Source organism: Dama dama, chromosome 18, assembly GCF_033118175.1.
Source record: "Dama dama isolate Ldn47 chromosome 18, ASM3311817v1, whole genome shotgun sequence".
NCBI lineage: Eukaryota > Metazoa > Chordata > Mammalia > Artiodactyla > Cervidae > Dama > Dama dama.
The window spans coordinates 109,003,472-109,024,536 of record NC_083698.1 but is presented as its reverse complement, the minus strand read 5'-3'; the positions used below and the strand labels follow the sequence as shown (position 1 = coordinate 109,024,536).

Below are 21,065 nucleotides of genomic sequence, written 5' to 3'. Positions count from 1 at the left end.
TTGACGTTTGGTAGAAACCAAAACAATATTGTAAAGCAATTATCCTTCAATTAAAAATAAATAAATTAAAAAAAAAAAAAACCAAAATGTGGTCATTGTATTGGAGGTGAAGAAGACACTACAGATTTCCTACCCAGCCCTCATCCTTCTTTCTCTTTTCTATACCATTGCTGGCTTCAAGACCCCAATTGGGACTTCTCTGGTGGTACAGTGGATAGGAATCCGCCTGCTAATGCCGGGGACGTGGGTTTGATCCCTGGTCCAGGAAAATTCCACATGCCTTGGAGCAACTATGCCCCTGCACCACAACTACTGACCTGCACTCGAAGGCCTACGAGCTGCAACTGCGGAAGCCCGCACTCTCTGCAGCCCGAGCTCTGCAACAGAAGAAGCCACCACAATGAGAAGCCTGTGCACTGCAAGGAAGATTAACCGCTGCTCGATACAGCTAGAGAAAGCCTGTGTGCAACAAGGAAGACCCAGCGCCGCCAAAATTAATTAATTTTTTTTAAAAGAAGACCTTGGACTTCCCTGGTGGCTCAGTGGATAACAATACGCCTGCTAACACAGGGGACTCGGGTTGGATCCCTGGTGTGGGAAGATCCCACATGCCCCGGAGCAATTAAGCCCATGTGCCACAACTATTGAACCCAAGTGCGGCAACTCCTGAAGCCTGTACCCGCCTAGAGCCTGGGGTCTGCTGTAAGAGAAACCCCAGGACTTCTCTGGTGGGCCAGTGGCTAAGATTCTGCACTCCCAATGCAGGGGGCCCAGGTTCAACCCCTGGTCAGGGAACTAGATCCCACATACTGCAACTAAGAACCAGTGCAGCCAAATAAAATAAATATTTAAAAAATAAAAATAAGAGAAGCCCCCCACTCGCTGCAACTAGAAAAAGCCCATGCAAAGCAACGAAGACCCAGCAAGGCCCAAAATAAATAAATAAATAAAAAGACCCCATGCTTCCCTTCTGGTTTTTTCTTCACTAAATTCTTAAAAGAAGAATCCTAAATAAGCTAAGGGAATCACAGTAATTACGTTTGGTGATGGGATTAAGGCTCAATGCTGAGAGAGAAACGTGCTGAAGGTGCTTCTGGAGAAAGTTTCTCATCTCTTAAATGGGACACAGTGAAACAATCATCCCTTCTCTCCCTCTGGATCTTTCTGTGTAAGGATGTGATACCTGGAGGAAGCCAGGCAGTACCCTGAGGATGGCAGGAAAGAATGATGAGCCACTCCCAGGTTCTTGAGCTGGAGTCACTGCATGGGCAGCTGGCGTCAACCCAGCTCACAACTTCTCTTTATGAGACTCTACATCCCATCGTTGCTTAAGCTTTTTTGAGTCGAGTCATCTCTCACCTATGGTTTACAGTTGTCCATCAAACGGATAATTATCTATTTAGGAGCTCAGAAGTTTGAGATGGAAATAGAAAATTTCTGGTCATTTAAACATGAATGGAGTTGGGTGCCGGTAGACACAGGAGACCTGGGTTCAATCCTTGTGTGGGAAGAACCCCTGGAGGAGGAAATGGCAATGCACTCCAGTATTCCTGCCTGAAAAATCTCATGGATAAAGGAGGCTGGCCGGCTACATCCAAAGGGTCACAAAGAGTGGGACACCACTGAGCGACTGAGCACGTGCAGGTATATGAACAGGAAGAAGGGCAGATTGCAAAAGAAAATACACAAGGGATATGTATGGAAAGTTTCTGTTCATTTACCTAATAAATATTGACGGCGTGCCTAGTATATGCCAAGCACTTTTCTAGGCTCTGGGAATGAAGCAATGAATGAAAGAATGCAGAAAACCCCACTGTCACAGAGCTTCATTCTAGCATTTAGTGGTATTTAGTGGGGGAAATACACGAGCACAATATCTAGTGTAGACTGGGTGAAAACACAGCCTGAAAGTCGAGAACCACGTGTTTTTTGTGGACAAATCTGAGGCCCACAGCCCAGGATGCAGCCTCTCAGGGAGCTCTGAAGTCCGGCTCCACAGAGGTAAGGCCGGAGCCAGGATGGGGAGGAGCTTTTGCCACAAACACCAGGCAGTCGGAACTTCAGAAGATTCCTGTGAATTTAAGAAAACCAAGCATCTCAAGTTAAGGAATTTAAGCACTTTTCTATACATGGGAAGTTGCAAAAGTCTGGGCTCACTGAAATCATCCCTTTGATCTGCACCTCAGCTCTCCGGGGCCAGTGTCCTATGCTTCCTCATCTGACGTCTCCTCAAGGTGCACCCTGAGTTCCCTTGGGGCTTGGCTCACCGTCAGGGCAGCTGGAATGTGACGGCTGCAACATCCTTATGTACTGGTGTAGCAGGCAATATTCTTTTTTTTTTTTTTTTCACTCACAGTAGAAAATGCTTAACCTCAACCATTGTTGCGTACTCTGTTGCTCAGTCAGGTTGGACTTTTTTGCAACCCCAAGGACTGTAGCCCTTCAGGCTCCTCCGTCCGTGGGATTTTCCAGGCAAGAATACCGGAGTGGGTTTTCTTCCCCAGGGGATCTTCCTAATCCAGGGATCAAACCCATGTCTCCTGCATTGCAGGCAGACTCTTTACCTCGTAGTCACCAAGGAAGGCCCTTATTATTGAAGAAGTACAAATAACATATATTTATACTCACTTACCAACCTAGCAAAAGTAAAAGATCTTTACAGTACCTGGCACTGGCGGCAGGGTGGTGAACTCTCGTCCACAGTTGGTAGAACTACAGCCTCATGCAACATTATGGAAGATCAGCTGGGCACAGTTACCAGAATTGTAACAGGATGTTCATTTTCACAGTAAAACCCTGGACCACCAGCAAGGTAGCTGTCAACATAGCACTGGCTAGACAATGTATTCGTGGTCCATCTATACCATAAAGCAGCCCTGTATATGCAAATATGTAAATTCAGAAGCACTTAAAGATATATTATTAAATAAATAGCACAAAATGCAAAAGAGCATGATCTGTATAACAATTTTTTAAACATTATAGAAATTTACTATAATAATTTAATATATACTATAATTATTATTTATTATAATATAATAAATGTTAATATGCCTTAAAGTTTTGTGAGTTTTTTTTTTCCCCCAGAAGGAACAGTAAGAAGATGCTCCTAGCATTTACCCATTAGGGACAGGAAATCCCAGTCATTGATGTTGCTTTTCAACTGTAGCAGACCCTGTGGATTGGTTCCCTCGTGGCATTTGTAGCCCCGCCCCGTTGTCTTCCCCTCCTGTAGTGCTGGGAGGGCAGGAATGCTCCTGTCCTTAGATTCCCTTGCAGCGAGGCTGGTCTTGTCGTCTGCGAATGTTCGACCCAGGAAATAAAAGACTGAGCCAGTCATTCAGAAGGGACTCACGGGAATGCACTGCGGGCACCTCCCTGTTTTCCCCAATCAGCCGCAGTGCGGAAGAAAGCCTGACCTTCGCTCCCAGGGTGACTTCCGGCCCTCATCTGGATTACGGCCACATCCTGGGGAGCCCTGGGGAGGGGGCAAGGCAGCTGGTTCCCCCACTGCCCTTGGATCCTTCACTGCCCACCGCTCCCACCTGAGATGAGTCAGCCACAGAGGCCAACAGCCAGTTAGATGCCACTTGCACAGAGAATATTGGAGTGAAGTTTGTGCAGTTGAAGTGGTTATGTTTTATTTGAAAGAACCGATGACCCGAGCCCTCAGGAAGTTCAGCATCTCCAGGGAAGCAACAGTACCACAGCCACTCATCCCGGAAGTGAAGCCAGCACTCCAGGAGCTGGAGCCACCAGCCTGCCACCCACGACTTTGCACGAAGATTCTGAGCTTAGGAACTCTACATCTACTAAACACAGCTGATTGTTTTTAATGTCAGTAAAGGATTACAGACGGAGAAGGCAATGGCAACCCACTCCAGTACTCTTGCCTGGAAAATCCCATGGACGGAGGAGCCTGGTAGGCTGCAGTCCATGGGGTCATGAATAGTCGGACACGACTGAGCAACTTTACTTTGACTTTTCACTTTCATGCATTGGAGAAGGAAATGGCAACCCACTCCAGCGTTCTTGCCTGGAGAATCCCAGGGACAGGGGAGCCTGGTGGGCTGCCATCTATGGGGTCGCACAGAGTCAGACACGACTGAAGCGACTTAGCAGCAGCAGCAGCAGCAGTGGGTTACAGAAGGCAACTTCCAGACACGTTTTTCAATGAGGCATCTGTCCTGGAGAGGATGTAGAGTTATGGATCTTTCCAAATTCCTGGGGAGTGGGGAATGGGCGTTTCTGGACTCAGTTGCACAAAGATGGACTCAGCAAAGGTCTATCTGACTTGAAACGAGAGAAATGCTAGCTTGCACCTGCAGCTTTAACACCAGGTCCAGCAGCCAGATGAAAATCCTGAGACCAAAGGCCAGCGCTGAGGACGGCAGACGAGGCGGTGGGAGCAGTTTGGAGCCTGGTGACACCCTGGACGGGCCGCACCAGATCCTGCAGCTCTCCCCGAACCTGTCACTGCAGGAGAGGAACAGACCTCTCTGCTTCAGACGTGCTGGTCTGGTTTTCTGACGCTTGCAGCCAAGCTTGTTCCTAAAGGCCACTCAAAGTTTTCTATCTGCCTCTCCAGGTCCAGGTTCAGGCCTTGCCTCCTGCAGGGTCCCAGGAGGAGGATCCGTCTGGACTGGAACAACACAGGCTCCCTTGCCCTCCAGCTTCTGCTTGGGCTCAGCTCACAAATTCTACTGCCTGGAGTTTACGCTGTTAAATACTTGCAAAGTCCACTAGGATCTATTTACAAGGATGATCTCTGCAGTACTGTGTAAAATGGCAAAATACTGGAAACTGCTGAAATGTGCTTCAATCAGGGGACTAAGTGAAATAAAATAAAATATCGTGTTGCCTACATTGGAACACTTTGCTGGAATTAAAAAACAGGTAGCTCTGGGGGTGCTGACATGGAAAGTTCTCCAAGATTTTGTATATACATTTTGTTTTTGGTTTCCCCTGTCTTAGCTGCCACTTGCAGGAGCTTGAGCTGTGGCATGTGGGATCTAGTTCCCCAATCAGGAATCAAATCCAGGCCCTCTGCCTTGGGAGCATGGAGTCTTAGCCAGTAGAGCACCAGGGGGAGTCCCTCCAGGACATATTTTAAATGGAAAAAAAGAAAAAAAGTATAGCATGAGCCAATTTATGTAAGTAAATAGGAGTATATATGGATTTTTTTCAGAAAAGATAATAAGAAACCGTGGTTACCACTTTGAAATACTTAAATATTCCTACCACAGTAGTGTTACTACTTTAATTTTTATTAATATGTTTCTGAAATGTCAGTGAGGCCATTTAAGGACGGTATGAGGGTATCAGGGCCTCGCAGGCCTGGTTGTAGGACCAGGAGAAGGAAGCAGACGGGTCAGGAGGATGAGACGCAGCACACAGGGGTCTAATGTGTGGATCTTGTTTCATTGTCTTTTTTTTTTTTTTTTTTTTGGCCAAGCCAAGGCTTGCAGAATCTTACTTTGAGGACCAGGGATCTGTATTAGCTTCTGAAGGCCATCTTAACAAATGATCACAGACAGGGTCACTTAAGCTCCGTAGGAAGCCTGCAGCATTTGTCCCGTCTGGGGTACCAAGGGACGGCCAGTTTCCCACCCTCCTCCTGATTCCCAGTGGTTGCTAGCAGCCTTGGCTGTTCCTTGTCTGCAGGCGAGGAATTCCAGCCCCTGGCCTGTCTTCTCACGGCGGCCTTTTCCTGTCTCTGTGTGTGTGTCTGTCTCTGCCTCTCTTCTCTTGTGAGGATGCCAGTCATATTGGATTAGGGCTCACCCTGTTCCAGAATGACCTCATCTGAATTTGACTAATTACATCTGCCTTGACACTGTTTGCAAATAAGGTCACCTTCTGAGGTTCTGGGAAGGACATGAAATTGGGGGGCGGGGAGCCACTATTCAACACAGTTCAATATGTTTATGTATTTTTAAAACTAAGCAACATTATTTTAAAACTGAAATTAAAAGAATGTTATCAAAATCTGCGTGCGTGCTCAGTCGCTCAGTTGTGTCCGACTCTTTGCGACCCCATGAACTGTAGCCTGCCAGGCTCCTCTGTCCATGGGATTTCCCAGGCAAGAATACTGGAGTGGGCTGCCATGCCTTTCTCCAGGGGATCTGCCTGACCCAGGGATCAAACCTGCGTCTCCTGCATTGCAGTTGGGTTCCTTACCACTGAGCCACCTGGGAAGCCCGTTACCAAAACACTCATCTCCCAGAAAGAAGTCTGTGTTGAATGTGAGGATGATTTATCTGCTTTTGCTGTCACCACACTGCTCACCTGGACCGCTTTCATCTGTTTGAATGGACACAAACTCCCTTTCTCTTTATCACCCACGTATAACCCCCTTTGTCAAACATCTATGAATGGCTTTGTTGTGGTTCAGTCGATAAGTCCCCTACTAATATCTGCCAATTTTTTTTTTCTAGTGTTTCAGACAAAAATCAGTTTACTTAATGGAGTTGGCAAAATAGTTTAGAAAAAAGTCCTAGAAGCAGTAACCTAAACCGGTGGTTCTCGAAGTGCGGCCTCTAGACCGGCAGCACCGGCACCAAGGAACAGGTGATAATGCAGATTCAGAAGCACCAAAACCCAGTGAACTGGAACATCTAGCAGAATAAGGCCTCCAGGGAACCGTGATGCACGTGCAGGTCAGAGACCCACCGGCCTAGACCAGCCACATACTACACACACCACGGTAGGACCACGCTTACAGCTAGAGAGCTCTTCATTTCACAATTTTGACTTCTTTCCATCCAATATGAAAACCATTTGCAACCTGATATATATTTCTGCCAAAGCAAAAAGTTCTCAACAGAAAGTTTTCCAGTTTTTGGTTTCAGGACAATTTGCCCAGTTAAAAATCACTGAGTCCCCAAGGAGATTTGTTTATGTAAGTTATATTTACCAACATTGAAAATTAAAATTGAGAAAACTTTAATTCCTTAGGTTATTAACTCATTTTAAAAGAACAATAATAAACCCCTGGCATGTTAATTTATATAACACATTTTATGAAAAATAACATTTTCCGAAACAAGAAAACCTTGAGTTAGGGTGGCATTGTTTTACAGTTTTGTAAAGCTTTTTGCTATCTGGTTTAATAGAAGACAGCTGGGTCCTGCTATCTGCATTCAATCTACTGCAGTAAGATGTTTGGGGTTGAATTATAGGAAGAAAATCTGGCCTCACACAGAACATAGTTAGAAAAGAGATGACCTCACAGACCCCCTGAAAGGGTCTCCAGGACCCCAGGGGTCCTCTGACCACACACTGAGAACTTCTGCGCTACAGATATATATATATATATATATATCTTAATAAAAATGGGGCAATGGTGGGAAACAAAAAGATTCACTCTGAGAGCCTTGTATTAATAACTGCTTACAATTCAGTCATTTTCATGATACCTCAGTTGGAGGTTGAAAAATTCTCCACTTGTCAATTCTTCCCCATTTCCAGCACAGCATAAAATATGCATAAATAATAAAATTAAATAAAGGACTAAATTTATCATTTAAAATACAGTTGTTGGTATTTAATGGAGAAACTATATCTAATCATTTCCCTGAGAATTAAAAGTATGAATAAATATGTACAAATTTTTTTTTGATCTGTAAATTGGTAGATAAGGCAAAATTCAAACATAAACTGATTCACAACATTTTTAAAATATATGACTCAAATTAAAAAAGTAATAAAATTATAAGACTAAACAGGATGAAGATCAAAAAGGCAATTTCTTCAGCAGAAAAGAAAACTACTTCACCAAGGCACAAATATTTGATCAATTTAAATTAAAAATTAATTGAAACTCAGCTTATTTAAAAACAATTTGCTTAATAGGGACTTCCTTGGCAGTCCAGTGGTTAGGACTCCAGAATTTCACCATGGAGGGCTTGGATTCAATCCCTGTTTGGGGAACTAAGATCCCACAAGCCACATGGCCAAAAATATATATATGTTATTTCACTGCATAAAGGCTGAATTGCATAAAGCTAGAGCCAATGGAGAAAATCTTAGAGAGTTTTATGAGATTAATTTTGAACTCAATAAAAACAATAGCTGATATTTAGTGGTGCCAGGAATCTTACATAGAGCATATTATTCAATTTTCACAAGAGAGAAAGTAATATAAGTCTTGGTCAGTTAAGGCTGCTCTAACAAAGTACCATAGTTGTTGTTGGTGTTCAGTAGCTAAGTCATGTCCCACTCTTCATGACCCCCATGGACTGTAGCACACCAGACTCCTCTGTCCTTCACTATCTCCCAGAGTTTGCTCAAATTCATGTCCATTGAGTTGGTGAAGCTTTCCAACCATCTTATCCTCTGTTTTCCCCTTCTCCTCCTGCCTTCAATCTTTCCCAGCATCAGGGTCTTTTCCAATGAGTCAGCTTTTCGCATCAAGCGTCCAAAGTATTGGAGCTTCAGCTTCAGCATCAGTCCTTCCAATGAATATTCAGGACGGATTTCCTTTAGGTAGGATTGACTGGTTTGATCTCCTTGCTGTCCAAGGGACTCTCAAGAGTCTTCTTCAGCACCACAATTTGAAAGTATCAATTCTTTGGCTTCTTTATGGTCCAACTCTCACATCCGGACATGACTACTGGAAAAACCATGGCTTTAACTAGACAGACCTTGTCAGCCAAGTGATGTTTCTACTTTTTAATATGCTGTGCCAGACTGGTTAGTACCATAGACTAATTAGCTTAGCTGGTTCTGGAAGCTGGAAGTCTGAGATCAGGTGCCAGCATGGTCCAGTCCTTAGGAGGGCCTCTCCCACGTTATGAGTGGTATCCTCACAGGGCAGAAAGAGAGTCAGAGCGCTCCCTGGGAGTCCCTTTTGTAAGGGCAGGAATCACATTCATCACGGCTCCACCCTCAGGATCTAATCACCTCCCAAGGGCCCCACTTCCTAACACCACCACGTTACGGTAAGGATTTCAACACATGAATCTGGGGGGTGGGGACACATTCAGTCCATAAGAATATAGAGATATATTTACCCCATTTTTCTAATCAGAGAAATAAATGTAAATAAGTTTAAGCAACTTCCCCACAGTCACAGAGTCTGAAAGAGAAGAAGACCTGTCCCTCTGATTTCCAGATCCATACTGTGGACAGCACTGCTTCTCAACAAAGTGTTTGTTCAGTTTCATATGTTTTTAAAACTATTTATTTGATTTATTTCCTTGGCTGGGCCGGGTCTTAGTTCTGGCATTCAGGATCTTTTAGTTGTGGCATACAAACTCTCGGTTGCAGCATGCAGGGTCTAGCTCCCTGGCCAGAGACCGAACCTGGGCCCCCTGCACTGGGGCTTCTCACTGCGGTGACTTCTTTTGTTGCAGAGCACAGGTTCTAGGTGCATGGGCTCAGTAGTCATGGCTTCCGGACTTAGTTGCCAAGGAAGTCCCACCTGGGGAACTTTAAAAAATGCTGATGGCTGGATCTCACCTCTAGAGATTCCAATATAACCGATCCTGGGTGAGGTTTGTGCATTTTCTGCAAAAGATATATTTATCTGGCTTGTCATAGGGTCTTTAGTTTCAGCACACAGGATCTTTCCTTATGGTTCTTGGGCTCTCTCTAGCTGCAGTGATCTGGCTCCAGGGTGTAGTTGCCTGGAGGCTGGCTTTCCAGGTGGCTCAGGGGTAAAAAATCCACCTGCCAATGCAGGAGACACAGGTTCGATCCCTGGATTGGGAAGATCCCCTGGAGGAGGATCTTCTGGAATTTCCTAGACATGTATCTGGGAAATCCCAAAGACAGAGGAACCTGGCAGGCTACAATCCATGGGGGTGTAAAAAGTCTGTTCATGACTGAACACAAATGCATGCACCCACATGTGGGATCTTGGTTCCCTGACCAGGGATTAAACCCGCGTCTCCAACATTGGAAGGCAGATTCTTAACCCCTGGACTACCAGGGAAGTCCTCATGCATTTTTTCAATAAGATTTCCGCCCATGCCATCTGGTATGCTGCCTACTGAGAACCTAGGTAGCCAGAAATGTCAGAAGTCCAGTCAGGAACAGATCAGGAACACAGGATATATTGGTTTGGGAGAAAACAGGAAGTCCTTCTGGGTTCAATGAGTCAAAGGAGTGGTGGCATTTAGAGGTAAAAGAGCCCAGGAAATGTTGCAATTGCACACCGGAGGGGTTGAGAAGGTTAAATTAGAAATGTAGATTTAAGAATTCATTGGGTAGAGGTGCTAATTGAAACCGGCTGCTCTGGATATTGTTTGAAAGTAGGTTGGGCATTTGGCAAACAGTAAGTAAGTTACAAAGTTGTCCTGGGGGACAGAGTCAAAGATGGGCTAGTGCTAGAACCTGAGGAATATCTATTCGGTGGGACTCGAGAAAGCAGACCGTTTTAATGTGTAACACTTGAACGAACTCCCTCCCTCCATCCTTTCTTTTTCTTCTTTCTCCTTTTGAGGATTTGTATGTTAGGAAAAGTAGAAAGTGCTGAGTTACACACTTCGATAATTAAATTCCCAACCTGACCCACTTTGGCCTCTATCCTGGGTTGGCTTTCCCCAAACATTACACCATCCTTTGGGAGAAAAAAAAAAAAAGAAGACAACTCTTCGCTATAGGTGTGGAGTTGACTGTAGAGAGTGCCAGGTATACTGGCCGGGGTATGCTGGAACTCAGCTGAAACTAATTAACCTCTCAGACGGCCAGTAAGAAGAAATCCAGCAAGTCCTGGAGCTTGGTCGTGGAGACCAGAATTCACTTCTATTTGGAAAAACGCTGGCCTGTAGGTCTTTGGTTAGCTGTACAGTCGGGGCACCCATCTGGGTTGCCAGGGCCCTCTCCCCTCCTCTTCCGGTAATTCTCCGGTTACTGTGTTGGAGGGCGTGGCCAGAGGTGTGGCCTCAGGCCCAGGCTGTGGTTACTTTTACACAACGACTTCTTCAGGAGCAAATACCTTTATTGATTTTTCTGGTGGGGAGTTCCTGAGGGGAGCAGGTTCTGGAGGGGTGTAGAATCGTCAGCCACGGAGAAGGAGGTCTACTTGCCACATTTTCACCCTCCAAGGAGGCAAAGGAGCAACTTTTGGTACCTCGGGATCATAAGAGCCACCTCTGTCTATGCAATAATTGTGAGTGAAGCCAGTCATGGCTAAAAAGAAACAAGCAAAAAACCCCCCACACACTTAAATAAATCAGTTTTGCCAAGGGCTGACCTGGGTGCAGCCATGAAAAGCACCCCAAAGGATGTCAGGATCTCATCCATGTGTTGTCCAAAGGCACACGTGTGCCCCAGTTCTCTGGGACGCAGGTAACAGGGCTGAGATTTCCATGGTAGCTCATACTGACACAGAATTAATTCATCTGGATTAAATTTGTTATAAGATTTAAAAACACTATGATCTTGTTTTAGCATCCCCACCCTTACCTCAGCCCTGAGAAATTGGTAGGGCATGTCCTGGTGGAAACTCACCCTTTTAAAGAGGAAACCCAGGTGTGGGAAGTGCTGAGTGATTAGCCCAAGGTCACACAGCTAGTTATAGCCAAGTCAGAACTGGAGGACAGATTCCTGGGATCTTAGCTCTGAACCCTTGTCATCAACTTGCTTGTTCAACATCATCGTCTATTAATTAACGGATGAGCCGACTTTGAGCAGATTCTCTTTCCTACCCAGTCAGAGCCTATTTTGAATGAAATAGAGAACCAATTCAAGAGCGCCCTGGCTTACTGAATCCTTATGTTAATTGTCTAACCTAAGTTTTTAAATATTTGATATATTTGCTATTAACCTCGCTCAGTAAATGTCCTGCATTGTGACTGGAACACTTAAAAGAGTCCTCTGACCCTTTTACTCACCAAAATGGGCACAGCTGTAGTAAAACAGAGCCTTTACCTTGCTGCCCATGGGTGTCAGACTTCTGCTTTGCTGGGGGCGTGGGGGGGCAGGGCCCCCTGTGTCATGAATCCCCCATGCCAGTGCCAGTAAACATCAACAAGCCAATGAATAAACACTATAAATACAGACTGGTTTAAACGCGTTGTTAAAAGTGCTCTGACAAAGAATAAAAGGCGACTTATTTTCCCCAGAGAGGACTGGGTGTAATTTCTTCAGAAAAGAAGGTGATGAAGAGATAATTAAGGTGCAGGCTTGGACCCTGCAAAGGGAGACAGGCAAATGTTTAGACAAGCCATTTCTATCAGTCAGCCTTGGCTGCCATCCTGTAGACTGGCTGGCCTAAACAACATTCATTTTCTCACAGCTGCAGAGTCTGGGAAATCCAGAATCAAGGTGCCCACTGACTTGGTTTCTGGTTTTCTGGCTCATGGCTTTCCAAAGGCTGCCTCCTTGCTGTGTCCTCACACGGCAGGAAGAGAGGGAGCTCTCAGCTGTCTCATCTCAGAAGGACACTAATTCTGTCGGATCAGGGCTCCACCCTATGACCTCATTTTCCTTAGTTACCTCCTGAAGGCCCTGTCTCAAGATGCATCACATCGGAGGCTACGGCTTCAGCTCATGAATTAAAGTAGATATAGGTCAGTGCATGCATGGGCTTGCCAGGTGGGTCAGCGGTAGAGAATCTGCCTGCTATGCAGGAAACCCAGGTTCAATCCCCGAGTCGGGAAGATTCCCAGGAGAAGGAAACGGCAACCCACTCCAGTATCCTTGCCTGGGAAATCCCACGGACAGAGGAGCCTGAGGTGCTACAGTCCATGGGGTCACACAGCGTCAGGCATGGCCGAGCGACGGGGCACTGGGCACAGTTTAGTCACTTAAGCATCATTTAAGCTTTCTGTGCCCCAGGCTGCAGCAAAATACAAATCTTGTGAGGCCTACATAAAAAGGAGTACAGTAGACAAGAAAGTCAGAGTTGACCCAGTGCCATTTGCTTAAGCTGGCTGATTTCCTCTGGGTTTATACTAAATGATGTGGGTGCCAGGCAGTTTTTTTTTTTTTCTTTTTTTTTAATTTTTAAAGCTTTGCTTTAGACCAACTAAGCAATTTAATATTGAAACAAGGGAGAGACGGTTGCTTGCACATGCAGGTTTTTTTTCTCCTGAAGCCAAATATGGTGATATTATTTATTCATTATATGTACCCTTACCTTTTCCAAAAGGGACCGGAGCCTGCTACAGAACGAAATGGAGAATTCTTTGGCTCAAATTCAAAATTCTTTTACTGCAGGGAAGGCCAAGTCAGGCTGCAGTTTGTCTTGTTGTTGTTAATCGTTGCTCTACTTGTCCTTGTTTTTGCTTTCACCTTCTTGAGACGCCACTTCATCTTTCATCACAGACAACACAAGAAGTGTGCCAGGACCCAGGGTGCTATAGCATGTTGTCACGTAGCTGCGAGTTCTTCGGGCGCAGTTGTTGGTGGGTGGTGTACGTGTACTTTCTAGGAGATTCCCAAGTAGGCAGGATGCAGTTCCTATACATTAAATAAAAGGAGGTATTGAGAAGATCATTTCAGGTATGCAACAGATGTGCTGTTGTCTTACCTTCCTCAGTTCTAATAATCCTCTAGATTGGAAAGTCCTATCTCGAGGTTAGGCCTTAAGATGGTTTTCTTCCATGCTACAGAATTTAAACGGAGCCAACTGGCCAAAATTTTCTGAAAACACAGCTAACTACTCCAACCAGACATTTCCTTCCTTCCTCTTGAAGGCCGCGCCCCTTTATAGTCACACCACTTTTCTTACTAGGACCCAAACAGCCTCATTTCCATCCTTCTGATTCGAGGATAATCGCCCAAGTGTCTCAGTGAACACTGCCAACTTCTCCAACCACCCTGACCTTCTGCTACAGTCCGCACTGTGTCACCCCAAAGCTCATATTCAAGCCCTAACCTCCAGGGCCCCAGAAAGTGACTGGTTTTGGAGACAGGTCTTTGAGGGGATAATGAAGTCATTAGTGTTAGTCACTCAGTCGTGTCCAACTCTGCGACTCCGTGGACTGTAGCCCATCAGGCTCCATTGTTCATGAGATTCTCCAGGCAAGAATACTGGAGTGGGTATTCCCTTCTCCAGATATCTTCCCAACCCAGGGATGGAATCTGGGTCTCCTGCATTGCCAGCAGATTCTTTACCATCTGAGCCACCAGGAAAGCCCCATTAAGATGGGTCCTAATCCAACCTGGGTTGGGTTTGTATCTCATATGGGTCAGCAGTGGCCTGCCACAGGGGCAGAGGCTCTGGGTGCAGCAGACCTGGGTATGGCATAAGCCCTTTTGGAGGAGGTCGCCATTAACCCCACCATAGAGCTGCCAGAACTTACACAGGACTGGGGAAACAGACTCTTGGAGGGCACAAACAGAACCTTGTGCACCAGGGCCCCAGAGAAAGGAGCAGTGACCCCACAAGAGACTGACCCAGACTTGCCCGGGAGTGTCCAGGAGTCTCTGGTGGAGGCGTGGGTTGGCAGTGGCCTGCTGCAGGGTCAGGGGCACTGAGTGCGGCAGTGCATGCATGGGAGCTTTTGAAGGAGGTTGCCATTATCTTCATTACCTCTGAGACTTCCCTGGTGGCTCAGAATTACCTCCACGATAGTTTGGCCTCAGGTCAAACAACAGGAAGGGAACACAGCCCTGCCCTTCAACAGAAAGCTGAATTAAAGATTTACTGATATGGCCCTCCCCATTAGAACAAGAAGCAAATTTTTCTAAGAAAACGCACTGGTCATAGCAAACACCCTCTTCCAAAAACACAAGAGAAGATTCTACACATGAACATCACCAGATGGTCAACACCAAAACTAGACTGATTATATGCTTTGCAGCCAAAGATGGAGAAGCTCTATACAGTCAGCAAAAACAAGACCAGGAGCAGACTGTGGCTCAGATCACGAACTCCTTATTGCCAAATTAGGACTTAAATTGAAGAAAGTAGGGAAAACCACTAGACCATTCAGTTATGACTTAAATCAAAACCCTTACAATTATACAGTGGAAGTGACAAATAGATTCAAGGGATTAGATCTGATAGACAGAGTGCCTGAAGAATGATGGATGGAGGTTCGTGACATTGTACAGGAGGCAGGGATCAAGACCATCCCCAAGGAAAAGAAATGCAAAAAAATCAAAATGGTTGTCTGAGGAGGCCTTACAAATAGCTCTGAAAAGAAGAGAAGCAAAAAGCAAAGGAGAAAAGGAAAGATACACCCATTTGAATCCAGAGTTCCAAAGAATAGCAAGGAGAGATAAGAAAGCCTTCCTCAGTGATCAATGCAAAGAAATAGAGGAAAACAATAGAATGGGAAAGTCTAGATATCTCTTCAAGAAAATTAGAGATACCAAGGGAATATTTCACGCAAAGATGGACACAGAAAAGGACAGAAATGGTATGGACCTAACAGAAGCAGAAGATATTAAGAAGAGGTGGCAAGAATACACAGAAGAACTGTACAAAAAAGATCTTCATCACCCAGATAACCACAATGGTGTGATCACTCACCTAGAGCCAGATATCCTGGAATGTGAAGTCAACTGGGCCTTAGGAAGCGTCACTACGAACAAAGTTAGTGGAGATGATGGAATTCCAGTTGAGCGATTTCAAATCCTAAAAGATGATGCTGTGAAAGTGCTGCACTCAATATGCCAGCCAATTTGGAAAACTCAGCAGTGGCCACAGGACTGGAAAAGATCAGTTTTCATTCCAATCCCAGAGAAAGGCAATGCCAAAGTATGTTCAAACTACCACACAATTGCACTCATCTCACTTGCTAGCAAAGGAATGCTCAAAATCCTCCAAGCCAAACTTCAACAGTACATGAATGGTGAACTTCCAGATGTTCAAACTGAATTTAGAAAAGACAGAGGAACCAGAGATCAAATTGCCAACATCTGTTGGATCATCGAAAAAGCAAAGAGAGTTCCAGAAAAATATCTACTTCTGCTTTATTGACTACACCAAAGCCTTTGACTATGTGGATCACAGCAAACTGTGGAAAATCCTTGAAGAGATGGGAATACCAGACCACCTGCCCTGCCTCCTGAGAAATCTGTATGCAGGTCAAGAAGCAACAGTTAGAACTGGACATGGAGCAATGGAATGGTTCCAAATCGGGAAAGGAGTATGTCAAGGCTGTGTATTGTCACCCTGCTTATTTAATTTATATGCAGACTACTTCATGAGAAATGCTGGGCTGGAGGAAGCACAAGCTGGAATCAAGATTGCTGGGAGAAATATCAATAACCTCAGATATGCAGGTGACACCACACTTATGGCAGAAAGCAAAGAAGAACTAAAGAACATCTTGATGAAAGTGAAAGAGGAGAGTGAAAAGTTGGCTTAAAATTCAACATTCAGAAAATTAAGATCATGGCATCTGGTCCCACCACTTCATGGCAAATAGATGGGGAAACAATGGAGACAGTGAGAGACTTTTTTTTTTTTGGCTCCAAAATCACTGCAGATGGTGATTGCAGCCATGAAATGAAAAGACGCTTGCTCCTTGGCAGAAAAGCTATGACCAACCTAGACAGCATATTTAAAAACAGAGGCATTACTTTGCCAACAAAGGTTCATCTAGTCAAAGCTACGGTGTTTCCAGTAGTCATGTATGGATGTGAGCATTGGATTATAAAGAAAGCTGAGCACTGAAGAATTGTTGCTTTTGAACCATGGTGTTGGAGAAGACTCTTGAGAGTCCCTTGGACTCAAGGAGATCCAACCAGTCAATCCTAAAGGAAATCAATCCTGAATATTCATTGGAAGGACTGATGCTGAAGCCAAAACTCCAATACTTTGGCCACTGGATGTGAAGAACTGACTCATTGGAAAAGACCCTGATGCTGGGGAAGACTGAGGCGGGAGGAGAAGGCGCCGACAGAGGAGGAGATGGTTGGATGGCATCACCGACTGGATGGACACGAGTTTGAGCAAGCTCTGGGAGTTGGTGAAGGACAGGGAAGCCTGGCGTGCGGCAGTCCATGGGGTCACTCAGAGTTGGACAGGTCTGACTGAACTGAACTGATCCAATCTGAGTGGTGTCCTTTTAAGAAGAGGTTCAGACAGATACAGAGGGACAGTCATGTGTGGACACATCAGAAAGGCCGTCACCCACAAGTCAATGAGAGAGACCACAGATGAAACAAGCCCTGCAGTGCCTTGGTCCCAGTCTTCCAGCCTACAGAATGCTGAGAAAATAAACCTCTACTGTTTATGCCGCTCAACTGGTGGTACCTCATTATGGCAACCCTGGCAAGCTGGAATAACTTCTCAGATGCTCTGGATCACATACGACTCCTTCTTAAAGGAACTGGGGGGCCAACAGGCTCCAAGAGCTGCAGTAGGGGGCCACATTATATGCCATTCTTCTCTGCTCAGAGCTGGCATCACAGGTGAGGCATCAGTGGATGTGTACTGCAGGTTTCTGCTCCAGCCCTGGGAGGAGATTCTGCTCAGCCCTCCGTCCTTTTTGGCCCAGTCCCCTGAGATGCCTGGAGAATGCTTCTGACATCTGGAGATGGTAACCTCTGTCAAAGCAGGATATCATTTTTTGTTTCTTTCATGGAACTAAAGCTCAGTAGGTCCATTTTTCTCAGCTTGATTTTTAACTTTCCCCCCTAGTTCTTATTTATCTTCTTTTGTTTATGTAACTACTTTATGATCACTAGAAAATTTTCTCGAAATCCAGACCACTACTTGGAGAAGGAAATTCCAACCCACTCTGGTATCCTTGCCTGGAAAATCCCCTGGACACAGGAGCCTGGCAGGCTACAGTCCATGGGATCGCAGAGTCGGACACTACTGAGCCACTAACCCACACAGATCACTACTATTTTGACAAGCTTTCTTCTAGCCTTTTTTTTTTTTTTTTAAGTTCTACCAGTTTATTGTTACCAACCCATCTCCCTGCACCCTCACGCACATGTGCTCAGTCATGTAACCCCACGACTACAGCCCACCAGGCTCCTCTGCCCATGGACTTTTCCAGGCAAGAATACTGGAGCGGGTTGCCATTTCCTTCCCCATCTTCTAGCCTTTTAAATATGTAGATAGAATTATATATGTGTGTGTGTGTGTATAATTTTATTAATTTATTTTTGGCAGTGCCGGGTCTTCATTGCCACTCAGACTTTCTCTAGTTGCAGTGAGCAGGGGCCACTCTCTAGCTGCAGTGCATGGGCTCCTCATTGCAGTGGCTTCTCTTGTCTCGGAGCAAGGGCTCCGGGGCTTGTGGACTTCAGAAGTTGCTGCACGTGGGCTCAGTAGTTGTGGCTCCCAGAGTCTAGAGTACAGGCTCAATGGTAGTGGCATTAGTTGTCCCTCGACAGGTGGCATCTTCCCGGATCAGGGATTGAACCCATGTCTCCTGCATTGACAGGTGGATCCTTTACCACTGAGCACCAGCAAAACCTGAGAAAACACCTTAATCAATTAAAAATCTGAAATAGTATTTTAACTCCTAAAAATGTGTGTGTGTGTTTTTTTCCTGGCCTCATCTTGAGACCTGCAGGAACTTAGTTCCGCAACGAGGGATTGATCCCAGGCCCTTGGCAGTGAAAGCACAGAACCTTAACCGCTGGACCACCAGGGACTTGCCCTCAATATGTTTTTATAGATGATTTTATTTTCGGCTGTTTCTTCATCTGATACAGCATTGAGCCATCTTATTAAAATGTTCACAAATGTTCCATTATATGAAAGTGCATTCTGTGTGCTCTTCCCCCAATGGTGTATCTGGACTCTACCCGAGTGTAACTCTGCCCGTGTGGTCTCCTCCACACTCCCAGCAATCGTCAGAAACACAATCCGCCTGCACACAAACTTGGGGCCTCTTCTGGTGTGCTGCCGTCTTACTGGGCTTGTTGCTTTTGATGATGGCGGTATTATGGTCAGAAAGAGCAGGCTGTGGCTTTATACGTCCTTAGTGCTACCCATCTTATTTCTGTCTCTTCCTTTCACATCTGTTGCCCCAGTCTCGGCTGATTCTCCCTCCTCTCTGCCCTAGAAAAGGAATATTTCTTGCTGAGGTGACAGGTCTGATGTCAACAGGAAGACACACAGACCATAACAAGAAAAGCCCCAAGACAGGGCAAGAAACTCCAATACTTTGACCACCTGATGCGAAGAACCAACTCCTTGGGAAAAAGCCCTGAATCTGGGAGAGATTGAAGGTGGGAGGAGAAGGGGATGACAGAGGATGAGATGGTTGGATGACATCACCGACTCGATGGACATGAGTTTGAGTAAGCTCCGGGAGTTGGTGATGGACAGGGAGGCCTGGCGTGCTGCAGTCCATGGGGTCGCAGAGAGTCGGACATGACTGAGCAACTGAGCTGAACTGAAGCTACAGGAAACTAGAGTAGTCACCTCATGTCTGGGTCTTAGAGGGTTCAAGGTAGCTTCAAGAGGACAAGGAAGGTGAGGCAGCAAATGGGAAACTAAAATATAGGAATGATGAATTCTCTTTGGTCCAGTGGTTAGGACCCCATGCGTCCACTGCTGAGGGCCCGGGTTCAATCTCTGATTGGGGAACTAAGATCCTGAAAGCCATGTGGCATGGCCAAAACTAAATCAGATAAAACACTTAGAACAATGTCCAGCACATGGTCACTGCTCAGTAATGTCAAGGCACTGTTGTCATTATCATTATCATTATTCTGTAGACTTTGGGGGATCCCTTCTTGCACAGACTTTCGTAACTGACTACTGTTCCTGGGTTCTACTAGCCAAGACTTTCAGTGAAATTCATTTGAACCAAGGCAGTGACTCTGCAAGCAGAAAGTACAGCACACACACACAAACAAACTATTTAAATTTTTAATTAAAATTTTAACTTGACATAACCCAACATTGCCCTGTGCCAGGGGCCTGATAAGGGGCATCATGAGATGCAACTAGTTGCCATATATAATTCCACTGACATTTCATTTCTGAGCTCATTATGTTTACTCAGAGTAAAAACCTAGGATCATCTCTTCTTCCTAAGTCTACCTTCACCCTGTGATGAAGACTTTCACAATTTTATATGCCTAGAGCAGGTATTCCAAATACTCATTCCTCCAGGGGTCAAGTAGCCAAAGTAACTGATCGCACCAGGCCGAGGGTATAGCATGTATGTGTGTGCGTGCTAAGTTGCTTCAGTCACCTCCGACTCTTTGTGACCCCATGGACCACAGGCCGCCAGGCTCCTCTGTCCATGGGATTCTCCAGGCAAGAATACTGGAGTGGGTTTTCATGCCTTCCTCCACGGGATATTCGCAACCCAGGGATTGAACGCGCGTTTCTTACATCTCCTGCACTGGCAGGCGGGTTTTTTACCACTAGCACCACCCCGGAAGCCCATAGCATGAATACCCCGACTGAAGAGGGAAGCGGCTAGTCAGCCAGAGCACCACTAACCAGGCAAGAAATGAGCCGTATTAGTCTAATTTTCAAGAGAAGCTACAATTCTGTATATTCATCTGAAGTCTCCCATTGTTTAAAAAATCTTGGGACACTAATTTTAAAATCTCTAAATATCCTGAGAGGCAAGCAAAACACCTCTGGAGACCACAGATTTGCAACCTTTAACTCAAGGCATGTTGGCTCCCGTTTCATAGACTCTTTTACCTCTTTTGGTCCGAGCTGAATTCCCAACCACAAAGTCTAGGCTGAGCTGGCCTGAGGACGTCTTTTGTTGTTGTTCTTCAGTCGCTCAATTATGTCAGACTCTCTTCGACCCCATGGACCGCAGCACGCCAGGCTCCCCTGTCCTTCACCATCTCCTGGAGTTTGCTCAAATGCATGTCCACTGAGTCAGTGATACCATCCAACCATCTCATCCTCTGCCATCCCCTTCTCCTGCTCTCAACCTTTCCCAGCATCAGGGTCTTTTCCAATGAGTCGGCTCTTCACATCAGATGGCCAAAGTACTGGAGCTTCAGCTTCAGCAGCAGTCCTTCCAATGCATATTCAGGGTTGATTTCCTTTAGGATTTACTGATTTGATCTCCTTGCAGTCCAAGGGACTCTAAAGAGTCTTCTCCAGGACTGCAATTCGAAAGCATCAGTTTTTTCAGTCAGCCTTCTTTTTGGTCCAGTCCTCACATCTGTACCTGGCTAGAGGATGTCTTTACCCTGTGGGAAAGCCACGCACCTTC

At 45.5% G+C, this 21,065-nt stretch overlaps 2 long non-coding RNA genes across 2 annotated transcripts in view; both read right to left on the bottom strand.

The window, feature by feature from the left end:
• The window catches only part of LOC133072658 (uncharacterized), a 43,508-nt gene that overhangs the window by 17,786 nt on the left and 4,657 nt on the right, over positions 1-21,065 (bottom strand). The window contains exon 2 of the long non-coding RNA XR_009696788.1: positions 13,088-13,410. This is a non-coding gene — a long non-coding RNA (uncharacterized LOC133072658). The remainder of the gene's footprint in view (positions 1-13,087; positions 13,411-21,065) is intronic.
• Positions 1,862-5,905, bottom strand: LOC133072966 (uncharacterized). Its single transcript, XR_009696828.1, has 3 exons — positions 3,121-5,905; positions 2,666-2,876; positions 1,862-2,071 (listed from the first exon to the last, which is right to left on the bottom strand). It is a non-coding gene; the product is annotated as an uncharacterized LOC133072966 (long non-coding RNA).